A 24,150-nucleotide genomic window follows, 5' to 3' on the forward strand; every position below is an offset into this window, starting at 1 on the left:
TGACGGTGGTTCGTCCGAAGACAAAAGGCACAAAGCTGGCAAGACCAGCATAGCTGATGCATGGCGACCAGCTGGGAGCATAAAGTGATGTTTACAAGTCACGTGACGCTGAAACGTCACGCAGCGCTAGTACGTCGCGCAACGTTGGCACTGTTACCTGATGCATAGCAACCAGCTGCTAGGACTGTAGAGTGACATAACTCACACGACGCTGCAGCATAGAGAGCAGTCGTCCCACTACAAGATCCTTGGCGATCAACGTAGCGAGAGCCCGAAGGCTCGGCGAGACGAAAATCTGAGCTCAATGACACGAGAATCAAAAACTTCTACATGACGAAGGCCCAAAGGCCTGAAATCACGAAAGCCCTAAGGCTTCACGCAACGAGAGCTCGAAGCCTCAGGGTCAAGAGACCCTCAAGGTTCAGAATGACTAGGGTCCAAAGGCCCGAAGTCACGAGAGTCTGAAGGCTGAAAGTCACAAGAGCCTGAAGGCTGAAAGTCACGAGAGCCCGAAGGCTCGCATTCGCGAGAACCAAGAGGTTCAGCGCGACAACAACCCGGAGGTTCTGAGTTAAAAAAATCCAGGAGGCAAAACGTAACGTGAGCCAGGAGGCTCAGAGTGACAAGAACCCGAAGGCTCCGTGTCAACAGAGCTCGAAGGCTCAAAGTGACAAGAACCCGAAGGCTCAGAGTGACAAGAACCCTAAGGCTCAGAGTGACAAGAACCCGAAGTCTCAGAGTGACAAGAACCCGAAGGTTCTGTGTCATGAGAACCCAAGAACTCTGCATAATACGGACTAGGAGGCCCATGGTTACGAGAGCCCGCGGCCTCAGAGTGACAAGAGCACGAGGACTCAGGGTTATGAGGGCCGGAAGGCCCAGCATAACGAGGATTACGAGAAACTGAAGGACCAGCGTAACAGGAGTCACAAGAGCCAGAATGCTCAACATAACGAGTGCCACGAGAACCCAAGGTTCAGCGAAACGAATTACAAGGGACCAAAGGCTCAGCATAACAGGAGTCACAAAGCACGAAGGCTCAACCTAGTCACGGGATCCAGAAAGCTCAGCGTGACAAGAGCCCAGAGGCTCTCAATAATGAGAGTCCGGAGATTCTGGGTTACGAGAGCCCGAAGATTCAACGTAACGAGGGTCACAAGAGAGTGAAAGATTAACGTAACAAGGGTCACCAGAGGGCTCAGCGCAACACAAGTCACAAGAGCCCGAAGGCTTAGCGCGACGAGAGTTACGAGAGCATGGAGGAATATTCAACGAGAGTCTGGGGACTCTGGGTTACGAGACCCCGAGGGCTCAACATAACAAGGGTCATGAGAGCCGAAGACTCAACGTAATGCAAATCACGAAGTCCGAGGGCTCTACACAACGGGACCCCAAGGGTACCGGGTCACGAGAATCTGCAGGCTTAGCGTAATGAGGATCTGAAGGTCCCAGGTTACAAGAGCCAGTAGGCTCGGTGTAACCTTCACGAGAGCCCGAAGGCTCAATGTAACGAGGGCCCAGAGACTCGGGGTCACCCAAGCCCGATGCAAGACTGACACGAGAATCCGAAGGAACATCATCACTAGAACCCAAAGGTTCCAAAAGACATCTTACCGCTGGGGAGGAGCACGGCCAGGATGAAGAGGGGTCAGAAACTCCTCCACACGCCAGACTCCAAAAGGGGAATGTCTAGCACGTTCCTCAGGAGAGGGAGTCTGCTCTGTCACAAAAAAGCTGATCACGAACTTTCTCTTGCAAATGAGAGGAATGTTTTCCCATAGAACTATGCTTCCCCTCCCCACCCTAGGGGGAGAAGCATAGGCGTACGTCTCATGCTGATCACGGATCAATCTCTCGCAGATGAGAGATGTCCTAAAGGAGGACAATGCCTCAGACTTACTTTCCCCTTCTAGGGGGAGAAGCGTCGTCCTCGGCCAAAGGCACTAGCTGGTCACGAAAGGATCTCTCGACGAGAGAGATGTCCTCCCGCCTTGCCTTGAGCTTTGCTTTTCCCCAGTCCAAGGGGGAGAAGCATAGTCTTTGGCGATGAGATAGCAGCTACTGATCTTCGTCGAGCTGTCAGCAATTCTCCCTATTAGGAGGAGGCTTGCTAAACAGCTGATGAAGGGAAGCTCTCCCTCGGAAGCTTGAGAGCGCTGGCGCACAGGATAAAGCTTGCGAGCTGGAGAGCGCTGATGAGTAGGAGAGCGCAGAAGCACAGGAGAGCGCAGGAGAGCGCAGGAGTGCAGAAGAGCACTGTCGCGCTGGTGAGTGCAGGTGTGCTGCTGATCATAGATATGCTGGCGAACATTGGCGAGCCAGCAAATGCTGGTATTTCAAACAGCGAGAACGTGCTGGAGCGCCGGCGATCGGGGCATTGGAGAACGCTGAAGCACAGGAGAGCGCTGATGCGCTGGAGAGCAATGACATACTAGAGAGCGTTGATGCACTGGAAAGCGTTGGCGTCCTGGAGAGCGCTGACGAGATGGTGAGCGCTGGTGCGTTGGAGAGCGGTGCCGCCCAGCCAACGGTCTGGAACGCTGTGAAGGAAGGCGTGTTCGCAAGGGCAAGCGATGTTTTGAAACATCACGAGACAGGAAAGGTGAAGGTAGGGCAAGATCAGGGATGTGCCCTTTGTAAGGGCAAACATCCACCGCGGGGGATCGCGAGTGATCCACAGAAGAGTCCAAGACCGAAGTCCGAGGACTAGCGGCAGCGTCGTCAGAAGAAGCGTCATCAGGAGAAGGTCCAGGAAGGAGCGAAAGTCGAGGGCCAGAAGACGGTGGAAGAGGAGGCTCCTCTGCGGGGAAAGGCTGCGAAGACATGGCTGAAGAGCCAAAGAGGCACCTTTTCACCGATGACGAAGGGCAACCTCTAAGGCGAAGCAGAGGACGAGTTCTGCGAGATCGATGACACCCTCTGGGGGCCCGTGGATCAGTAAGCTGAGCTTTAGAAGCAGCATTAAGTGAACTCCTCCTCCGAGGAGAAAAACTCGCAGGAGAGACAGATGAAAGACTTTACTTCCCCCTAGAAGGATGATCAGGAACGGGGGAAGCGCTGTCAGCAGCAACAGCTGGAGAGCCTGAAGAGGTAGGGGTGTCGGCAGCAGCAGCAGAAGACGCCTCAGACACCACTGCATTGACGTACGATAGAGGATCCACCTCCAAAGTCAACGAAGGCTGCACACTAGCACCACAGATGATGAGATGCAGCAAGGAGTCCTTGGAGGGCAGACCAGGAAGCCCAAAGGACGACCACACCTGTACTAAAGGAGAAAGACACAAGGCCTCACCCGGGGAGAGAGAAGGGGCTGCTTCGCTAGGGGAAGCAACACCATCTCTCAAGGACCAGGGTTGACCAACAATAAAGGGGCCTACGCTACTACTCGACGATATCTCGGAAGAGGCCGATTGAGTAGGAGCTTCAGAGGAAGGTTGGGAAGCAGAAGATGAAGCCTTGGGTATTTTCCCTTTCGAAGAAATCTTCGAAGGAGAAATATCCTGCTTTGACTTCTTCTTTCGCCAGCGCCCAAACCTTTCCCACTGGGAGGTAGATGATTCCCAACACTCACTACACTTGTTTTCTCTATCACACTGTTGACCTCTGCAGGCAGGAAAAAGGGTGTGATGATCGGTGTTCATGGCCGACATGAAAGTACCGCAGGGCCGGCCTTCAAGTACACGGCAGGTACACATGGTCGGCAGAAATCAACACACAAACACACTAATAAAGAGAAAGCACAAACAAAAACCAATTAATGGCAGTCTAAAATAACTTGGTGAGGATGAAGAACGGCAACGACCGTTCACTAGCCGAGCCAAGGGCAAAGTGAGCTAAATCACAGGTGTGTCAGCGGGAGCAGTAGCAAGCTATCCCCCTACCCCTGCTAACTAGTGGAATGGATAGTTAACACTCACTAAAATTTTAATGGCTTGTCCTTTCTGCTTTACCGAAAGTAATAACCCCTAATAAATAGCGTAGGTTTGTATTCCTGTTACGGAAAAAAACAGAATTAACTGTTAAACAATCAAATGGCAAGTCTTAACGGCAGGAGAGGGGCAGTGACCTTCCTTTACTGAGCCACAAAGAAAAGCGGGTGCTCAGCCCAGATGTGTGAGTTAGCGGGGTTGCTGGCTACACCCCCCCACCCAACTAGCGGTTGGGGTGGTTATCACTCGCTAAAATTATCGTGGCTCGTCTTTCAGCTTCGCCTAAAGTATGTCGCTAAAAATAGCGAAGGGTGTGTATTTGTGTCGGAACAATGACAAATTTGTAATTTGTATTTTTCCTAACGATACAAACCTGGAGCTATTTATGGAGATATTACTTTCCACGAAGCTGGAAGATGAGACGTGATAATTTTAGCGAGGGGAGAGATATACCTGCCACGACACCAACCCCAGAAAAGAGCTCACTTCACCTGGTAGACTGATGCTGAAGAGCGTCTGAGGTGCCTAGACATCCTTTCCACAACTCGTTGCCCAAGCATGAAGTTGAAGCGAAACTACTGCAATGTGAAAGATATTGGCATGCGGCTGTTTAAGTAGATATGTTGTGGAGGAAGTTCCCTTCGGTTCTCCGTCAGGAGCTGCAGAAGGTCCAGGAACCACTCTGCGTGATGCCATAATGAAGCTATTGGGGTCACTGATAAGTTCTTGATTATTCTAACCTGGTTGAGGACTTTTCTCATCAGACAGAACAGGGAGAACACGTACACATCTATGTTATCCCACCGATGTTGGAATGCACCTTGCCAAAGAGCTTGTAGATCTGGGACTGGGGAGCAGTAGAGCGGGAGCCTTAAGTTTAGTGCCGTTACGAACAGGTCCACAGTCAGGGAACCCCACCAAGTCAGGACTTTGTTGGCTACAAGATGATTCAAAGACCACTCAGAGCCCACATTCTGAGTTGCTCTGCTCAGATTGTATGCAAGCACATTCCTCTTACCTGGAATGAAGTGAGCAGATAGACACTGAGCTGTCTTCTGCCCATCAGAGTATCTCTACTGCTAGATGGCACAAGGGCTACAAAAAGGTACCGCATTCCTTGTTTAGGTAAGCTACTACCGTGGTGTTGTCGCTCATCAATACAACGGAGTGGCCCACCAGGAAGTGGTGGAACTGTTGGAGGGGGAGGAAGGTTGCCCTCATCTCCCAGAAAATTATGAGCCGATACCTTTTTGATTCGGACCACAGGCCAGACATGGTGTGGTGCAACATGTGGGCCACCCACCCTTCTTTTGATGCATCTAAAAAGAGCACCAACTCCAGGGGAGGAACAAGAAGTTGACCCCTTTGGAGAGGTTCTTGTCTGCCAATTAACATCTAAGGTCCGTCTGTACGTCTGGTCCTAGGTGAACTGGGGAGTCTGGGGAATTGATGGCCTGATTCCATTGGGACTTTAGACGTCACTGGAAGGATCTCATCCTCAGGCATCCATTGGGTGCTAGTCGGGACACAGATTATAGATGGCTGAGCAGACATAGCCAGCTCTGAGCAAGGAGCTCTTCTCGCTTGAGGAAGAGCTGTGCTACCTTCTTCAGCCTCAAAATTCTTTTGTCTGATGGAAAGGCTTTGTGCCATTTTGTGTCTATTATAAAGCTCAAATATACCAGTCTTTGAGAGGGAAGCAGTTGAGAATTCTCGAGGTTTACCATAATCCCCAAATCTTGACAAAGCCTCAGAAGTCTGTCTCGGTGTTGAAGAAGGGTCACCACCGAGTCTGCTAGAATCAGCCAGTCGTCCAAGTATCTTAGGAGACGAATGGCAATTCTGTGAACCCAAGATGACTCTAGGGCGAACACTCTCCTAAAGACCAGGGGTGCTGTGAAGAGACCAAAACACAGTACCTTGAACTGGTATTGTTTATGGTTGAACATGATTCATAGATACTTCCTGGAAGACAGATAGACTGAGATCTGGAAGTACGAGTCCTTGAGATCCAGTGTGCTCATGAAGTCCTGCGGTCTTACTGCTTGTCTGACCGTATCGGCTGTCTCCATCTTGAACGAAGTTTGACTGACAAACCTATTCAAGGCTGAGAGATCGATGACTTGTGTCCAGACGTCTTTTTCACCAGAAAGTCGACTGAAGAAGCTTGGAGACCCATCAAGAACCTCTTGGAGAGCACCCTTGCCAGGAGGGTAGCTCCTTAGCAGATCCCTTTGCATAAGAGCTTATTGGGACTGGATCCTGAGTCGACTGTCCAGGGTTCGGCCTCAAGCTGCAGCCACCTTAACCAGCGGCTCTGTAGGCATTCCCCCGCAGGTGGATATGTGGGAGGATTGCCCGTCCTAGTGGCATCGGCCTCTGCCAGATCCCCTATTTCCCTTTCCTCCACGGGAAGAATTTTAACCTCTACGGTTGCCAGAAAGGACTTTTTAGACACGTTAGGGCCTGTTGTTTTGGGCCCCTAGCCCATTTGTCTGCGGTCAGGAAGCAGGCTGTTTTTTCTGTGGCAGAGGTTGGTAAGGCCTTTTGGGGAAGGGAGTCCTAGCTGGACTTCCTCGACCTCTCCAACACCCGCTCGACATCTTCCAGCTCAAAAAGAGAACTCCACTCGAAAGAGGAGTTTCATGGCCTACAAACCTCAGCCTGTGGGAGTTGTTGATGAAACTTCTCAATGATTGAATCCCTCCTCTTAAGGATGGTACTGGCCCACAGGTTAACAACCTGGAGAAAGAGGAACAATAGGAAGGATTCCAGTGACCTCCTTGTGGACTCACAAGACCAGTCCTGAGATCTGACCAGGTGTCCCACAGATCCCAACCAGGGGTCCAGCCACGAAGTTGCCTTCATGGCATACTTTGCAACCTTCTCCTAATTGATGATCTCCAAGGCCGAGTACGTGACCAAGAGTCCCGTTAGTCTCTCGAAGGGGATGCCCCTCGAGAGTGTCACTAGTGAGTGGTCCAAAGGCAATGGAGGAAGAGGCTCATTAAGGATCTCATGGATCTTCTCTGCTGCACAAACGGCAGCAGGAGGAGATTAGAGGAGGAGCTAGTGCAGAAGGAAGTAGAGGAGACTGTGGCTTGAGCCACTGCCTTCTGTCTGGCACTCTTCAACCCCTTTGACCAGGGTGGATCTGCACTGGCCCTTAGGGATTTCAGAGTACCTTAGACCTGGTCCAAGACCAAGTCTTTTCCATTGTGAGTGGCTGCCGATGGATTTGGCAGTCCACTGATGGCTCTAATGCAAGTTAAGACCTGACAGAAGGCATGCTCTGACTCCTTCTGCTCTAGCTCTGAGAGCTTAGGTTTAGCGGCTGATGGCAAAAGGTCATCCTCAAGATCAAATTGCTCCTTAACCTCCGAACTCACATCCATAGGAGCCTGGGGTGGGTCAAAGTCATCAGTGTAAGCCGTTGATAGGGCAACTATAGTTGACAAACTAGACGAGGCTTCCCTCTGCCTCTCTTGCTGAGGCGCAGCTTTTGCCGAGGACTTTGGAATGGTGAAAAGGGCTTTTGGTTCCTTGCACTGAGACAAGAGTTCCTCCACAAGAGAAGGCCGTACAGTCTTCTCTTTCCTGAGAGGGTACTGGTCCTTTCCAGAAGGAGGAATACGTCAAAGTGAGTCGGAGGGCGAGACTCCCTAGGAACTACTATTTGGGAGAGGTGGAAGGACTCTGTCATGGGGATTGTCCTGTCCTTCCTAGTGGGAGGCGGCCAAATCCTATTCCTTTTCCACCTCGGTTTAGCAGGAGTAACCCAGAAATGCAGGGAACTCCCTTAAACCTCTGAGGTTACAGTATTTCCTTCCAACTCCTTTACCGAGGGGAGGGGTCTCTCCTTACGAAAAGGTCACGCCAGAGCAGAACCTTCTGAGGTCCTAATAGAACCTGCAGGAGGAGAGGTGTCGGGAAGGAGAGCAGCGAACAGAGGGATTCTAGGTGTTCTGCCCAAGGATTGAGAACAGGGAATGGCCCCCATCACAGCCTCCCACACTACAGCCATGGGAGCACTCTACCTCCCGATGAACTGGGAGGGGGATCCTTTGGACGAAGATGCCATAGGTCTAGGAACCTCAGACTGTTTCTTTGACTTTTTCCTACAGGCATGATTGGCACGGGCCTACCCGCCGTGGAAAGTGCTGGGCGTTGAAACCTCAGAGCAGAGATCTGCTCAGGAGCTTCCCTCCCTCCTTCGCCCTGAACAAGATCTAGAGGGTACCAATCTCTAGGATGAATCAGGGCAGTCAGTCGCACGGACCGCTGCGAGGGCAAATGATGAGGAGGAGAGCAGCGAGGTGAGGAAGGCTGTCTCGCAACAAGTGAAAGCTCACGTGACTGGTGAGACTGATGGACGTTCCGTTTAGAGAGGGGGTTTCTTTGGGCAGGGATACTCTCTCTTGTGACCAGAAATGGCAACGGTATCTCGTCCAAAGACGACGGGTGAGCAGTTGGCGAGGCCAGCTTATCTGGCGCGAAGCGACCATAAGAGAAGTGACGGGGAAGATCATGCGAGGCTACTAATTCACACGACGCTGCGGCGTCACGTGACACTGCTCCATCGTGCAACGCAGCTGGAAAAAGAGCAAAGGTCATATGACGAGAATCAGTGGTATCATCATAACAAGAACCAGAAGGCTCTAGGTCGCACGAGCCCTGAGGTTCCCCACAACGAGAATTTGAAGGATCTAGGTTATGAAATCTTGGAGGATAAACATAACGTGAGCCCAGAGGCCCAGGGTCGCATGAGCTTCAAAGCTCCGCACGACAAGAACCAGAAGGTTCTGTGTCACGAGACCATGAGAGATCAAAGTGACGATGACCCAAAGGTCCTTGGTCATGAGAGCCCTCGGGCTCAGCGCGACAAGACCCCGAAGGCTCAAGGTTACGAGAACCTTTAGGTTCAGTGTAACGAAGGTTACTAGAGCTCAAAGGCTCAGCATAACAAGATTCACGAGAGCCAGAAGGCTCAGCGCAACTAGGGTCACGACAACCCAGAGGCTCTACACGACAAGAGTCCGTAGATTTTGGGTCACATGAGCCCAAAGGCTCAGCCTAACGAGAGTCCCGAGAGCCCGAAGGCTCAACATAATGAGGGACACAAGCACCAGAAGGCTCAATGCGATTCATGTCACGAGAGCCCGAGGGCTCAACGCGACAAGGGTCACGAGAGCCCGAAGGCTCTATGCAACGCAAGCCATGAGAGCCCTAAGGCTCTACACGACGAGAACCTGAAGGTTCCGGATCACGAGAACCCAAAGTCTCAGCATAATGAGGGTTACGAGAGCCCAAAGGCTCAACGCCTCGCGAATCACGAAAGCCAGAAGGCTCAATGTAACGAGGGTCACCGAGAGCCCGAGACTCTACGCAACAAGAACCTGAAGGCTCTACGCGATGAGAACCCGAAGGTTCCGGGTCACGAGATTCCAAATGCTCAGCGTAAGGAGGATCACAAGAGCCTGAAGGCTCAGCGTAACAAGGGTTACGAGAGCCCGAAGGATCTACACGATGATAACCTGAAGGTTCCGGGTCACTAGAGCCCAAAGGCTCAGCGTAACAAGGATCACGAGAGGCTGAGGGCTCAGAGTAACGAGGGTTACAAGAGCCCGATGGCTCAACACAACATGAATCACGAGAGCCGCGAAGGCTCAACGCAACGCAGGTCATGAGAGCCCGAGGGGTAAACGGAACGAGGGTCATGAGAGCCCGAAGGCTCTATACAACACAAGTCACTAAAATGCAAAGGCTCTACACAACGAGAACCTGAAGGTTCCAGGACACAAGGAAAAAGTCTCAGATGACGAGGACCCAAAGGTCCCAGGTTACGAGAGCCTGAAGGCTCATCGTAACGGGAGCCCGAAGGCTAGGGAGCACACGAGCCCGAAATCTCAGTGAGACTGCCACGAGAACGCGAAGGAATCACATGACTGGAGCCCATCCCCTTACTACTGGGGAAGGACCAGGCCCCAGGGTAACGAGGTGTCAAAAACTCCTCCACACTACTAACTCACGAAGGAGTGTGTCTAGCAGGATCCTCCGAGGAAGAGAGACTGGTGGGGGCCAAAAATCTTGCAAGCCCTCTCTCACGGACAAGAGGAATATCCTCCCAAAGGAGAACATTGCCTAGGACTATGTTCTAACCCTGTCCTAGGGGAGATGCATAGGTGTATGTCACACGCTGGTCACACACATCTGTCTCGTGAACGAGAGATGTTCTCCTGGAGGAGGAACATATCTAAGATTTTGCTCGCCTAGTGTCCAAGGAGGAAAAGCCTCGTCTTTACCGTCGGCAACAGGAGATCAAAAGTCAGACCAACGGGCAGCAGCACCTGCACCCACAGGGGAAAGCTCCATTTCCGAAGAAGTAGGAGTGCACTTTCACTCAACAACCAACTGAAGGAGCTCAAAGAGAACTTCCTTCGAAGGGGGACCATCAACGCCCAACAATGGCCAAAAACACAACATATCATCATAGAGCAGGCACTCCATGGGGAAGGGACAGGACCGAATTTCTAGGAAAAACGGTACAGTCCCTTGATTCACAAGGTTGACTTGGAGTTACCACGGCTGCGTTGTTACTTGGCCGTTCCCTGGAGAGGACCGGTGGAAGAGTAGGTTTGGATAGATATCGGGGAATTAAAGAACACAGAGATTTTTTTTACTTCGAGGAGTACCCCGAAGGAGAAGAATCTCGCTTGGCCTTCTTCTATTCCTGCACCCATACCTCTCCCACTGGGAGGCAGACCCCTCCTTGACACTCATCAGAGGTGTTTTCCCTAGCACACCAGTGGTCCTGGAAAGCTGGACACAGCAGGTGGGGGTCCATCTCAAGGGTATATATAAAAGTACCGATGGGGCTGCCTTCGAGATCAGGACAGGTGCGCATGAGACTTGAAGAAATCCAAACTCATTTTGAAAAGAAAAAGAATAGTTTTACACTGTATTCAAATGGCAAGTCTTGGTGGGAGAGAGCGGCAGTGACCGTCCTCTACTGAGCCAGAAAGCAAAGTGAGTGCTCAGCTTAGGTGTGTGAGTGATTGGGGTAGACGGCTACCCCCACCCCGCCCCCTAACTAGCGGTTAGGGTGGTAGTAGGTTGGCCAGGGAACCAGCCAAACGATAAGATACTACTTCTAGAGTGTTATGGGGTCTTTTGCCTAGCCAAACAGTACTACATTGGATCATTCTCTTTGGTTACAGTTAATTTTCCCTTTGCCTACATACACACACTGAATAGTCTGGCCTATTCTTTACATATTCTCCTCTGTCCTCATACGCCTGACAACACTGAGATTACCAAACAATTCTTTTTCACCCACTGTAATTGTTCAGTGGCTACTTTCCTCTTGGTAAGGGTAGAAGAAACTCTTTAGCTATGGTACGCAGCTCTCCTAGGAGAAGGACACTCCAAAATCAACCGATTGTTCTCTAGTCTTGGGTAGTGCCATAGCCTCTGTACCATGGTCTCCCACTGTCTTAGAATTCTCTTGCTTGAAGGTACACTTGGGCACACTATTTTATCTTATTTCTCTTCCTCTTAGTTTCGTTAATAGTTTTTATAGTTTATGATGGAGTACCTGCAAGTACGATATGTTTTCCCATGGCGGGCAGGCGCCAAGTGAGTGTGCCGGTTGCAGAGAGCAACTGTGTTGACTCTGTACCTGAGGACGCAATAAACCACATGCCTCCACCACCGTGTATCTCTTGTCCCCCCTTGACATCCAATATGGCGCAGTGATTCTCAAGGACCTCTGGGACCCTCACCATGCCCTTCCAGCACCGCTCAGTGCAGTCCACCCCAAGGGCCGCACGCCCCGTCGTCCCCCTTGGGCTCGTCCCTGCCCTGCAAGAAGCCAGGCAGGCCATGGTGGCACAGCAACAAATGATCAACGTCCTCCGCGACCGGCTTACGACACATGCTACCCCTGCACCTCGTGTCCCTGCGTCTGCAGCCCCGGAGAAGTGTGAAATTGAGCTGGAGCCCGCCGCATTCAGGTCCTGGAGGAGGTCGATGAAATGCTGGATTGAATTGTGCAGACTACCGCCCCACGAGGTCGTCCACCACATCAGGCTATACTGCACACCCCCTCTACAACGAGCGCTGGACGCCAGATTCACCTCACAGGAATGGAGTACCCTCACCGCTATGGAAGCCATGGATTTTATTCGTGATATTGTGTTACAATCTACAAACCGTGCTGTGTTATGGTCGGAGTTTTTTAATGCGATACAAGGGCCAGGAGAAAGTGTTAGTGATTATTTCTTAAAGTGTTCTCAAAAGGCCACCAATTGCAATTTCAAGTGCCCTCAGTGTCAGTGTAATCTAGCTGAATATATGTTATTACTTGAGTTAATGGTGGGCCTAAGTGATGAGGCTATGCGTCGCCATGTGTACCAATGTAGCAACGACATCAATAGTGTTAGTGCCCTTAGGGCCAGGTGCAGTGCTTACGAGGCGGCCCGCGTCGACGCCGCTATGCGCCAATGCAATTGGAGAGAAACTGCTTGCGTGGCTGGCAGCAAGACACCCGAGGCAGATCATCCGAATGCAACCGTCGCTGGCACAGGTAGGGGTCCCCCACCCCCTCCCTGCGGGAACTGCGGCGGCCGCCACACCTCTGGCAGAGCCTCATACCACGCTAAGTCCACCGTATGCAACGGGTGCCACAAGCAGGGCCACTACTACAAATGCTGCAGAAAATCACAGAAAAAATCAACAGGATCCCCAACAGCGTGTCTAGTGCTGTGTCCTCGCAACTTTGTAGGCATCCCCCACTGGTGGACATTCAGGGGGATTGCCAATCCTAGCGTTTACGGCCTCGGCCGCTCCCCCTAGGATTCCTACCTCCCCTGGAGGACTTTCTGCCTTTCTTGGCCTTGACAGGAAAGGGCTGCTGCTTAGACACCTTTGCCTTTGCTGCCAGAGCCTGTTTCGATGTCCTAGACTGACGAGGCTGCTGATGTTGTTGTTGAGGAGCTGGAGGGTTGTAGGGCCGAGATGTAAGGGCCCTTTGGAGGAGCGAATCGTGATTCGACTTCCTCCAACTCTCAGCTGTCCGTTCCACATCCTTGGGCTCAAACAAACTCTCTCCAAGGATGGAGGAGTGTGTCAGCTTGCCGACATCCATGGCTGGGATTCTCGACTCGAGTGGAACCTCTCGGTCACGGCATCACGACGTTTTAAGATCGAGTTTGCCCACAAGTTCAAAACTTGGTGAGCCAGGAACTCGATGGTGCGCGTGCCTGAGAGGAGGAAAGTCTCCATGGCCCTCCTGGTGCTCTCCTTGGACAAGTCCTCGGATCGCAATAGGATGCCCAGAGACCCCAGCCAGATATCCAGCCATGAAGTGGCCTGCATGGCACACTTTGCGACCTTCTCCTGGCTTAGGATCTCCGTAGCCGAGAATGTCACCTGCCGGGCGGAGAATTTCTCGAGAGAAATTCCCCTAGAGAGCTCTTCCACAGAGTGGTGGAGGGGAAGAGCTAAACAAGACTCCCCCATGATTTCGAAGTACTGTACTTCCTCTGTTGTACACGAGGAGGTGGGAGGAGTTTGTTCCCGGCAGAGGAACGGCTGGAGGAGGCGAGTTCGGAGAGCTGGCCCTCAACCTTGTCTCTGGCACTCTTCACTCCCTGGGACCAGGGCAGAGCTGCGCTGGCCTTTGGGAGTTTCTGGGTACCGTAGACTTGGTCCAGGACCGTATCCTTGCCTTCGCGGGGGTTGGTCTCGGGGTCCTTGAATCTGTTGAGTTGCCTCATTAGACTCAGGACCTGCCAGAAGGCATGCTCCGACTCATGCTGCTCACCTCCTTGTGGACTGGCAGCAAGGTCTCCTGTCCCCAGTAGCTCTACTTGGGGAGACACGTGGACGTTCTCCTGGGGTCTTGCTGGCTCTGATCGAATCCGGGAAGAAGACTTAGGAGCAATCTTCGAGTCCTTGGGCTCCCTCCTGGGAGGGATACAGGACTCAAGCAAAGAAGTCTGGGGGCTCCTCTCCACGCAAGACTGTTCTCTTCCTCGAGGTGGGGTTCCTCCCATTGGTGCCGTGGGAGAATGCCTCACCTCGCTGGATTCTCCTGAGGACGGAAAGGCTTTGTCCACAAGGGAAGGAGACAGCATCTGCGAGGGGGAAGGGGCCTTCCTGACGGACTTCTTGGGAGCCAACTTAACCCTAGGAGAAGTCACCACGAAGTCCACTCCTCTCCTTCTCTTCAGCGGGGACGAGGCTGCCGTTGGTTTCAGTCCCAGATCAGCGAGGGCCGGCTTCATAGCCTGTACGACCGCTTTGATCAGGGACCCGAACCAAGTCTGACGGCTGACAAACGCAGTGTCAGCGATTCCCGCTGGAGGGAAGGGGATCGGCTGATCCTTAGGAGTGGATGCCACGGGGCCTGCCTGAAAAGAAGAAGAATGTTGCCTAGACCTCTCCGAAGATTCTTCCTGCTCCTAGATGTGCGCAGCTCTGCGCTTACGGGGTGGAGATCGTGAGGACGACGATCTGGAAGCACGCGTCCCAGAACACTCACAAGGTTGGGCACACTGCGAAACCCGGCGGGAATCGCGGTCGAGATCGCGCTGGCGCTCGCGTGATGGTAAAATCGCTGGTTCGCGAGCGGGCGAACGTTAGCGCGCGGAGATGAAGGTGCGGGCGCGTGGTCGAGGGTGCGCGGGCGCGTGGTCGAGGGTGCGCGGGCGCGTGGTCGAGGGTGCGCGGGCGCGTGGTCGAGGGTGCGCGGGCGAGAGGGCACGTGGGCGTGCGGGCGAGTGGGCGCGCGGGCGAGTGGGTGCGTGGACATGCTGGCGAGTGGGCGCGCAGGTAAGGGTGCGCGCGGTTGTAAGGGGCGAGCGCTGGCGGTCGGGATAACGTTGGCGTATAGGCGATCGGTGGCGCATTGGCGCGTTGGCGAGCGATGGCGCGTAGGACGAACAGGCGACCGACTGCGCACAGGCGAGTTAGCGCGTGGGCGCGTCGGACACCTGTGGGGATCTGGAGCGTGGGCGCATTAGAGAGCGCTTGCGCGCAGGCGAGGGGTCGCACGGGAGCGTAGGAGAACGCTGGCGCACAGGAGATTGTTAGCGCGCAGTTGCGCGGTCAGAAGGTACTAGCTGGGGCGCAGGACCAGAAGGCGAGGTTGCACGCAAAGGCGAACGCTCGTGGGCGGGCTCAGGAGACATCTCGCGGGCGCGCAGGGACTCGTACTGCCTTAGAAGTGCGCACAGGTGAGTGCGTGCGATGGCTGGCGCGCGGGCGACCTCTGAGGGCACGTAGGTGAACGTCGGCGAGGAGACGTAGGAACAATCTCCTTCCCTGCGCCCAGATCTGGAGATCGTGGGCGCGCATGGCGCGCATCAGGAACAGGGCTCGCAGTTGTGCGCTGACGAGCAGGTGATCATGGGCGCTCAGAAGTCCGTTGGCGCGCATTGCGCGCAGCAGGCACAGATGTGCGCTGGCGAGCTGGAGAGCGATGGCGCACAGGAGGTCTCTGGAGAACAGAAGAGCGCTGGTGCGCAGGTGAGCACTGGCGAGCAGGAGATCTACGGCGAGACTCAGCAGGAGATCGTTGGCACGTTGAATCAGCAGAAGACTGGTCCACAGCAGGAGAGCGCTTGCGCGAGGAGATCGTGGGCGCGCAGGTAAAACCTGGCACTTAAGGGACTTACCCACATTGTGGGATAAGCCCTTTTGCCCCGAAGGGACCAGTACCCGTTGGAAAACGGGGTGCGTTGGCGCCCACTGCGCATCCGCGTCCAGGAACGGAGATGGAAGACTGGAAGGTCTGGCAGGCGTCGGAGATCGCGAACGATCTGCAGAGAGGTCTAGCAATGCGGCTGCAACGGTCTGCTCTCGTCGAGGAGGATCCTCTGCGGGGGACGTCGAAGGCGAAGATCCGAAGAGGCGCCTCCTAACTCCCTTGTAAGGAGGACGAGCCTTACGGCGAAGACGACCTCGAGGCACAGCAACACCATCGTCGGTCCTCCGAAGAGGAGTCTCTGTTAGTGCACTCCCCCGAGGGGGAGAAACACCCACAGGAGAGACCGTTGGACTCAGCGCCTCCCTCGAAGGATGTTCGGAGGGGGGAACTGAGCCTTCAGCAACATCCGCAACAGCAGCAGGGGTTTGACCCGACCCGTCGGAAGCCTCTACCACAACAATGTCGACAATAGACAGAGGATCTATCTCTGCTATTACCGGCCACTGTTTGTCAGCTGCACCCAACTGGATCAGGTGAAACAGGGCTTCCCTGGAGGGCGAGCCCTTAAGCCCCAAGGAAGCCCAAAGCTGTAAAAGATCATTGTTAGCAACATGGTCATCAACCAAATCAATATCCTCCCCCGGGAGGAGGAGGGGGAGCTGCCTCGCTATGGGAGGCAACACCCTCTCCCGAACCCCGAGGTTGGGAAACAAAAGAAAGGCCTACGCTACCACTCGACGGCCTTTCACGAGAGACCGATCGAGTGGGAGCTTCGGAGGAGGTTCGGGCAACGGAAGAAGAGTCCTTGGAACCTTCCTTCTTCAAGGCAACCCTTGAAGGAGAAAGGTCACGCTTAGACTTCTTCTTACGCCACCGGGCAAACCTCTCCCACTGGGAGGTAGACCACTCCCTGCACTCACTACAGTTTTTATCCCTTTCACACCGTTGACCTCAGCAATACGGACATAAGGTGTGAGGGTCCGTCTCGACCACCGACATGAACGTTCCACAAGGGCGGTCGGGGAGTCCAGGGCACTTCCGCGTGATAGGAAGGAAGGTAGAGGCCAACTTCAAGCACACAAGCTGTAAGAAAAAGCAAAACAAAATTAAGGCTGTCAACAATGCGAGGGCGAGCCAAAAGTGAAGTGAAGCAGTTCACCGGTGTGTGGGGGGGAGGGGTAGCCCCTACCCCCTTGCTAACTAGCACGGGGGTAGTTAACCCTCGTTAAAAATCTAATGCCTCGTCATATCAGCTACGCCGAAAGTAATACCCTATGTAAATAGCGTGGTTTGTATTTCGGTTTCGGAACAATAAACAATTAATAAGATATACCAAAATATACCCTTGGGCAATGGGTCTACCCTGTGGGAACCAGGGGTTTTGGGTGGGGAAAATTTACTGGGGAATCATTAAATAATAGTAAAACTAACCTTTTCTTCTCTATGAAAAATTTAATTTGATGTTACTGTTCCTAAAATATTTTTATTTCAATTTTTCATTACTTCTCTTGTAGGATATTTATTTCCTTATTTCCTCTCCTCACTGGGGTATTTTAACCTGTTGAACCTCTTGGACTTCTAGAATTCTGCTTTTCCAACTAGGGCTATAGCTTAGCTCCAAATAATAATAATAATAATACAGTATACATTATTCTCTGGGATGCATAACAAAATCACGAACATATTTTTAAATATTGGCATTCTATTTTCATACGTTATTTCTAATTTCTTGTTTACATCCTATGGTTCACATGTAGAAAGAGGAAATAAGGTAGGTAATTATTTGTGATTTGCTTAACGGGTTTGTGACCTGGGAACCCCCTGCTAGATTTGTGACCTGGTCTGTGATGACTTGGGAAGGAGGGTCCAAGGGGTGGGGGGTTATAAGGGGCTACCCCTGACATGGTCTGTAACCTGGGAACTACTAACAGGTTATGTAAGGTGTGTTAAATTTTGTGGCCTTTGGAGTAAATTTCGAATTTATATTTTCGTTAAGGAAAAACTTACCACACACAACAAACTGTTTTCCTACAGTTAATAGCATGTTTGCAATGAAATTTACCTTTACTTCATAAAAAATCAAATTTTTTTCTTGTTTACCCCATCCAAAGACCTGGTGTAGCAGGAAAATTTTCCCCCTGACTGAAATCCCCCATCCCCCCCCCCCCGGGGAGAATTTGCCTAGGATCAATTCCCCCCCCCCGGGAAAAGTGGCCTGGGCTGTTATTTCCCCAAGGGGAATTTCAGCCCTAAGATATTTTTCCCCCCTTGGGCTATTTCACCTCCCCTTCCCTTCCCTTACAGAGAAACTATTTTGATGAATCAAACAATCAACAGTAAGCTTGACAAAATATTAGGAATATATATATATATATATATATATATATATATATATATATATATATATATATATATATATATATATATATATATATATATATATAAACAATGTTACGCAACGTTACAACGTTACTAACATTTATGTATATATGTAAACAATGTTACGCAACGTTACGATGCCATTGCTAACGTTAGCAATGCTACGATAATATTAACATGTGTATTTTAAGGCAGTTTTCCATATACCCTTTACACAAAATATAAAAAGGTACAAAAGGGTACAGAACCTAACAAACCCACCTAACCTAGAAGTTCCCAGGTCACAACCCCTAACCGGGGGGAAGCCCCTGGACCCCTTCCAAGGTCACAACCCCTAACCGGGGGCAAGCCCCTGGACCCCCTTCCCAGGTCACACCACCTAGCCGGGGGCAAGCCCCCGGACCCCCTTCCAGGTCACAACCCCTAGCCGGGGGCAGGCCCCCGGACCCCCTTCCCAGTTCACAAACTTGTACTGGTAAGAGGTAATGTTGAACTGCCCACTCTAAAACCATTAAAATTAAAGAAATTAATGACTTACTTTTATGACCTGGTGTAATGGTCTGTTTTCCCCTGTCCGAAATAATGGTTACCTCCATCAAACAAAGGGCGAATCTTGGCCCCAGAAGGGGGATTATCATCCTGGGACAAAGTTCTCCCGGGGGAATATATATCCTGGGCCATATATCCCCCGTGTCCGTTGGGAATAATGGGATGATGGGAGAACCACTTATTTGCGGAGGAAATAACGGCCAAATTCGTTGAAAACACATTATCTAAATAAGAAATAGTTGTTTTTCCTGTAAGAAATGTTATGTGTTAAACTATAATTTTACCGAGTTTTATGCATATAGGCTATTTTCCATTAGTTTTAAAAATCAGTCGTGTACTACTAATGGTTTAAGGAGCTTAGTATGATCCCATGAATATGAGATATCAACCACCCAGAACCCTGAAAATTAGTAATTAATTGTATTCCTTACAGTAATCAGCAGAATCTACAATAGGTATAGCAAAGGTGCATAGGCCTAGAGGCCACAAATCTAAATTTGTCTAAAATTGCACTTACCATTGTAAAACTACATTTTCTATGAAGATGAAACTGCATTTTTAATTAAAATTTACATTCATTTGCAGATTATGAAGACGGGTTTACTTGCATCACGAATTATGTAGTTCTTTCCTCCACTCATGATCCTAACACCAGTTCCTCTATTGTTTACCACTTTTACTGATGGGCTACCATTCCAAGACTCTCTTTTAAGCATCGTACCAATACTTACACATTAACAACCACAAATTATATATGTTTTCTACTAGGCCTACTCTTCATGATACATACTGTTATGTAACTTTACTATTTTTGACAGTTTTGGTCACTGTCACTGATAACTTCATTAGTCTAGTACCACTCTAAGCACTTGGCTTCAAACTAGTTCAATTTCCTTGTCCCAGTCAACATTCTCTTGGTATTTTTTTTTTTCTTTACTACGACAGTGTGTAAGATCTTTGACTCTTCTTGGTAAAGTTGGTGTCACTTAATTTCAGCCAAAATTTTCGAGAGCACTGGTATAACATTAAACAATGCAAACCATCGATATGAATGCCGCTTATCAGTACTTCAAAGTAACTGCAAGCGATGTCGGAACTAGGGAATCTCAGGTCCTCAGGACGTGGCTGATTTGGGTCGTACCATGACTTCAAAATTAGCGCCTTTCAATAAATCAAAATGATCGTACATGATAATATATTTGATTCACTTTATGAATATCATACCTTTCACAGCAACACTAATACAAAAGAAGAACTTTGTCTAATGTAGTGTTTGCTAATTTTATACATTTACAATGCCAGTTCAGTATCTCGGTTTGCAATCTTCAAATAATTTCATGATCATAGTTTTCCTTTGTTTATTATCTACAAGAAATTTACCGAAGAAATAAAAATTTTCAAGGTCTCTGTAATAGAAATAGACAGTTCCATTGTCACAAAGGACAACGCTTACATTTTTTTTCTTTTGCAATACTAGGCCTATGCTATAAGTATTGAATTAGTAACCGATTGGTTACCTATAAATTTATCGATAAAAAACCATATTACTTGAGAATCCCCAACTGTATATAATTTCTTGGGTGATATCATTGATCACGAATACATAAAAAAGTAAAAAAATCAAAAGAATTCACACTATTGTTAACATTATGCTAGAGCGGGCCATACATTATACAACTTGTTTGGGTTGTATGAAATGTTGGACAGTGTATGGGAAGGTTGTACAATAAGATTTTGATTGATTGGTTTAGCTGGAGAGAATCAAAGCAGCTTTGATTTTAAGAGGGCGTGGCCTAATGTTGTACAACCTTTTTGACAGTGTCTGGGCATGTTGTACATTACAACCAACAACAGTTGGAAGCCTAGTTTGATTGCGTGTAGTCCTTGCTTTCAAGGCACGTTCTTTTGAAAATAGCTGTTTTATAAAAGTGTTAAATAGACGGGATGGCAAATGTAAATAACGCTGAACAGTGGAGAAGTTTCATTGATTCATACAGAAGTTAACCTGCTATTTGGAAAGTGAAAAGCGAAGAATATAAAGGTAAAAATAAACGAATTAAAGCATGGGAAGTACTGTTGAATGATTTGAAGGAAATAGTTAGCAATGCCACTCTATATGATTAAAAAACAATACGAGAACTTGGTATAGGAGGGAATTAAAAAAGATGGAAAAGTCTGAAAAGTCTGGTACGGCTGGTGATGACATGTACGAACCAAGTTTATGTTATTTCGATTTGTTGCATGATTTTTTAGGAGACCAAAAAATCCAGATATCTGGAGATAGTAATTTGGATGAAAGCGATGACCAGGGAATTGGAAATACAGTAGGTACCAAGAGAAAAATGCGGGCTACTCATAATACAATTAAAGATCACTATTTGCAAAAACTGTCGAACATTTATATTCCATAAAAAGAGCAGAAACCCATGAAGGACCAAGCCGCAACCTATGCGGATAGCTGGGCTGTATCCTACAGAAAGCTGCACGAGACACGAAAGTTGTATGCAAAAAAAAAAAAAAAAAAAAGCTATTGATGAGATTCTTATAATGGGCCAATTAAACCAGTTAACATTGGATTCTATGTCACTATCGTCCAGTAGGTCAAGTACTCGAGCATCAACCCCATTGACATTTTCTACCCAACCTGTATGCACTTATCATTTATCCAATGAAAATGTCTCAGCTGACATAAGCCGAGGGAGTCAATATGCTATAACTGAACTTCAAGGCCCGAATTATTCCTTAAACTAGTTGTAAAATACCTAGATCAAACTTCAAGGATAAAAGTGCATTCATTTGGTACAATAGTTTAATTTCAGTTTGCATTATCTAAAGGAAACTTTTTTGAACAATGTATTATTTAGTTGATGTATTTTTATTATGTATAATGGTGATAAACTTTATCAGTTTTTGATGTTTTATTGCTATTCAACCCTTGGAGAAGGTTGTTGTAATCCTAGCAGATCGACATTTATAACTAATGTTGGACGATTTGGTCTTACAGTGTATGCTCCAGAGCAGAAAATGTTGGCCAACATTGTTGTCCAACCTAGTTGGATAATGTAGGCCCGCTTAAGAGTGAGAAGTGTAGCCTAATAAAAAAAACCCACAAAATTAAATAGGCTCCTCTCCTATTTCAACTGCATTATAATCAAATACGTATTATAAAAGTATAGTGCAATCTTGCCATGGTCACTCATATCTTTAGATGGTTTGAAATTGCCCCAAGAATTTTGGCTCTTCGTAGCCTAAATTCGGGAGATGGGAGGACTACGTTAATTATACTTGTATGAAAGAAGTTCTTGAGTTCACTTATGTCTTATTTTACCGAATGCCCATCTGTGCTCAACTTTAGAATAGGTAAACTATGAGCAAAATATGCCAGTTCAGAAAGAATCATATATCCTTAATTCGGAATGTATTTCCACAATTTGTCTAGTGATAATTTGCTGTCAAAAAAGAAAATTGATGAGATAATGACTAAAATAAAAACATGGATGGAGAGGAAATAACTTAAATTGAATGATAATACAACAGAATGTATGTTTTTTGGCACAAAAGTGGCTTTGAAGAATTACCAGTTATTTCAAAGTATAAAAATTGGTGACGGGATTGTGCCTGTTGTGAAAAATTTGGGTGTACTGATAGATTGTAATTTGTCAATAAGGGATCAAATAGTGAATACAGTGAAAGTGTGTAACTATCACCTGAGAAACATAGCATTTATTAGAAAATATTTAACAGAGGGCAGTACAAAAATTTTAGTGATGGGTCACGTAATATCAAGGCTTGATTATTGCAATTCTCTGTACTATAAATTGCCCAATACACTACTATGAAAGCTTCAAAATGTGCAAAACTGGGCGGCTAGACTGATAAAAGGCATTAAATTTCGGGAGAGAATAACTCCTGTACTGATTGATCTACATTGGTTACCTGTTAAGGCTAGAATTGAATTTAAGATTTGTTTGTTGACTCATAAGCACTTACAAGTGATAAGCCTAAATATCTTCGTGATTGCCTGGTCCCCTACTCTCAAGCTACTAGCCCTGCTGTAAGAGTTAGACATGCTGATGACCCATATAGACTATTCGAAATTAGTGTGAATCATGCAATAGGAGGAAGAATTTTTTGTTATGCTGCACCGAGACTCTTCAACGACCTTCCACTTGATGTCAAGAATAGCAAAAATGTGGCAGCTTTCAAGAAAAATCTGAAGACTTATCTCTTTGGAAAGTGTTTTAATAGTGATAAGAAAACTATTAAGCCTGAATATAAATGCTAGCGAATAACTGAAAAGATACAGAGCAAAATATAAACTGGAAAGAAATTATTTTCACACATCAATGCCCGCCTGAACAGACTCTTAGTGTCTGATGGAGGGCGAGAAATAAACCCCTAAAAGTAAAAGTAAAAGTAAACTGGATCGGAGATTTAGAGGTTTGAAGACTTACTCTCTTGTGACAGCAACAAAAGAAAGTTAAGCATGTAATTCCCTTAACTCCAGCTAATGAAGTTCACCCCCGAGTTCAAACACAAGAACTTTCCATTATTCCTGAGATAGGTTACCTACCATCTCCAGATCAGTCTTTACAACATCAGCGAAAAAGTAATTCAACACACACACACTTTAATGCAGCACCGTGATTGCTACATTATCACACCCAAAGAATATCAATTGCCCCATTTTCATTATCTAGTCACTTCCCAATCTAACTGCTCAAAAACTTTTTCTTGGTATTCTGTGAATAATTCAGGAAAGATTAGGTCCCCCATAATCAACTCCTTTCTCAATCGGAATTTTCTAATAATCTTTATTTGGTTTCAAGATTGATGTAGGCTACTTCCTGTATAAATATTTTCAAGTGTTTTAAGATAAGGTAAACATATTCCTCGTCTTTTAAATAATCATATTAGCCTACTGATGAAGTTTTGACAGAATCAAAAGCTTTCTCACAGTCTCTAGATGTCATAAATAATGGTCTGCCATACTCTTGATTTTTCCATTGGCTGGGTAATTACATAAGTATGGTCAGCTGTTGGATATCCGCCTTTAAAGTCGCCTGCTCACTCGGTTGATTAAAGTGTAGCTGTCTTTCTAATCGACCTCATATGATCTTTGTAAATATTTTATACAGTATATTACTGAGAGTAGGCTATATTGCGTGGTTGTGTGGACTAGGTTGGTTCGTTGACTTGCCCATTCCAGGTTGAGGTTGCAATTAAATAATTTGTATGATGATCATTCGTCATATCAATTCATCAAGATAATATAAATTGCCTGGTGATAAACAAATGATATTCGTGTTTTATGTAAACGAGGCTTGGGACGTACAATATTCCAGATAAGCATGGCTCGAAACAGATAATTACATAAGAAAGTTTTATAAATTTAGATATTCCTTTAATCTCGTGTAAATTCATATGATGTATTAACCTAACTTATTTTCATAGAAATTATAATCATTGCATTAAAATAACAATGTTGTTATTATAACATTTAACACAGAAATTAGGCGAAATGTAATTATCTATCTGGTGGATATGGCATCATTGGCCACAACCCATCTGGCAACACTGTCT

At 48.2% G+C, this 24,150-nt stretch overlaps 1 long non-coding RNA gene across 2 annotated transcripts in view; it reads right to left on the bottom strand.

Moving 5' to 3' along the window:
- LOC137637784 (uncharacterized) overlaps positions 1 to 19,710 on the bottom strand; it is a 126,117-nt gene extending 106,407 nt beyond the window's left edge. The window contains exon 1 of one of the 2 annotated variants that reach the window (XR_011043806.1): positions 19,085 to 19,710. This is a non-coding gene — a long non-coding RNA (uncharacterized lncRNA). The remainder of the gene's footprint in view (positions 1 to 19,084) is intronic. The other variant, XR_011043805.1, reaches the window with a different exon arrangement.
- Positions 19,711 to 24,150: the final 4,440 nt, after the last annotated feature.

This window comes from Palaemon carinicauda, chromosome 3 (assembly GCF_036898095.1).
Source record: "Palaemon carinicauda isolate YSFRI2023 chromosome 3, ASM3689809v2, whole genome shotgun sequence".
NCBI lineage: Eukaryota > Metazoa > Arthropoda > Malacostraca > Decapoda > Palaemonidae > Palaemon > Palaemon carinicauda.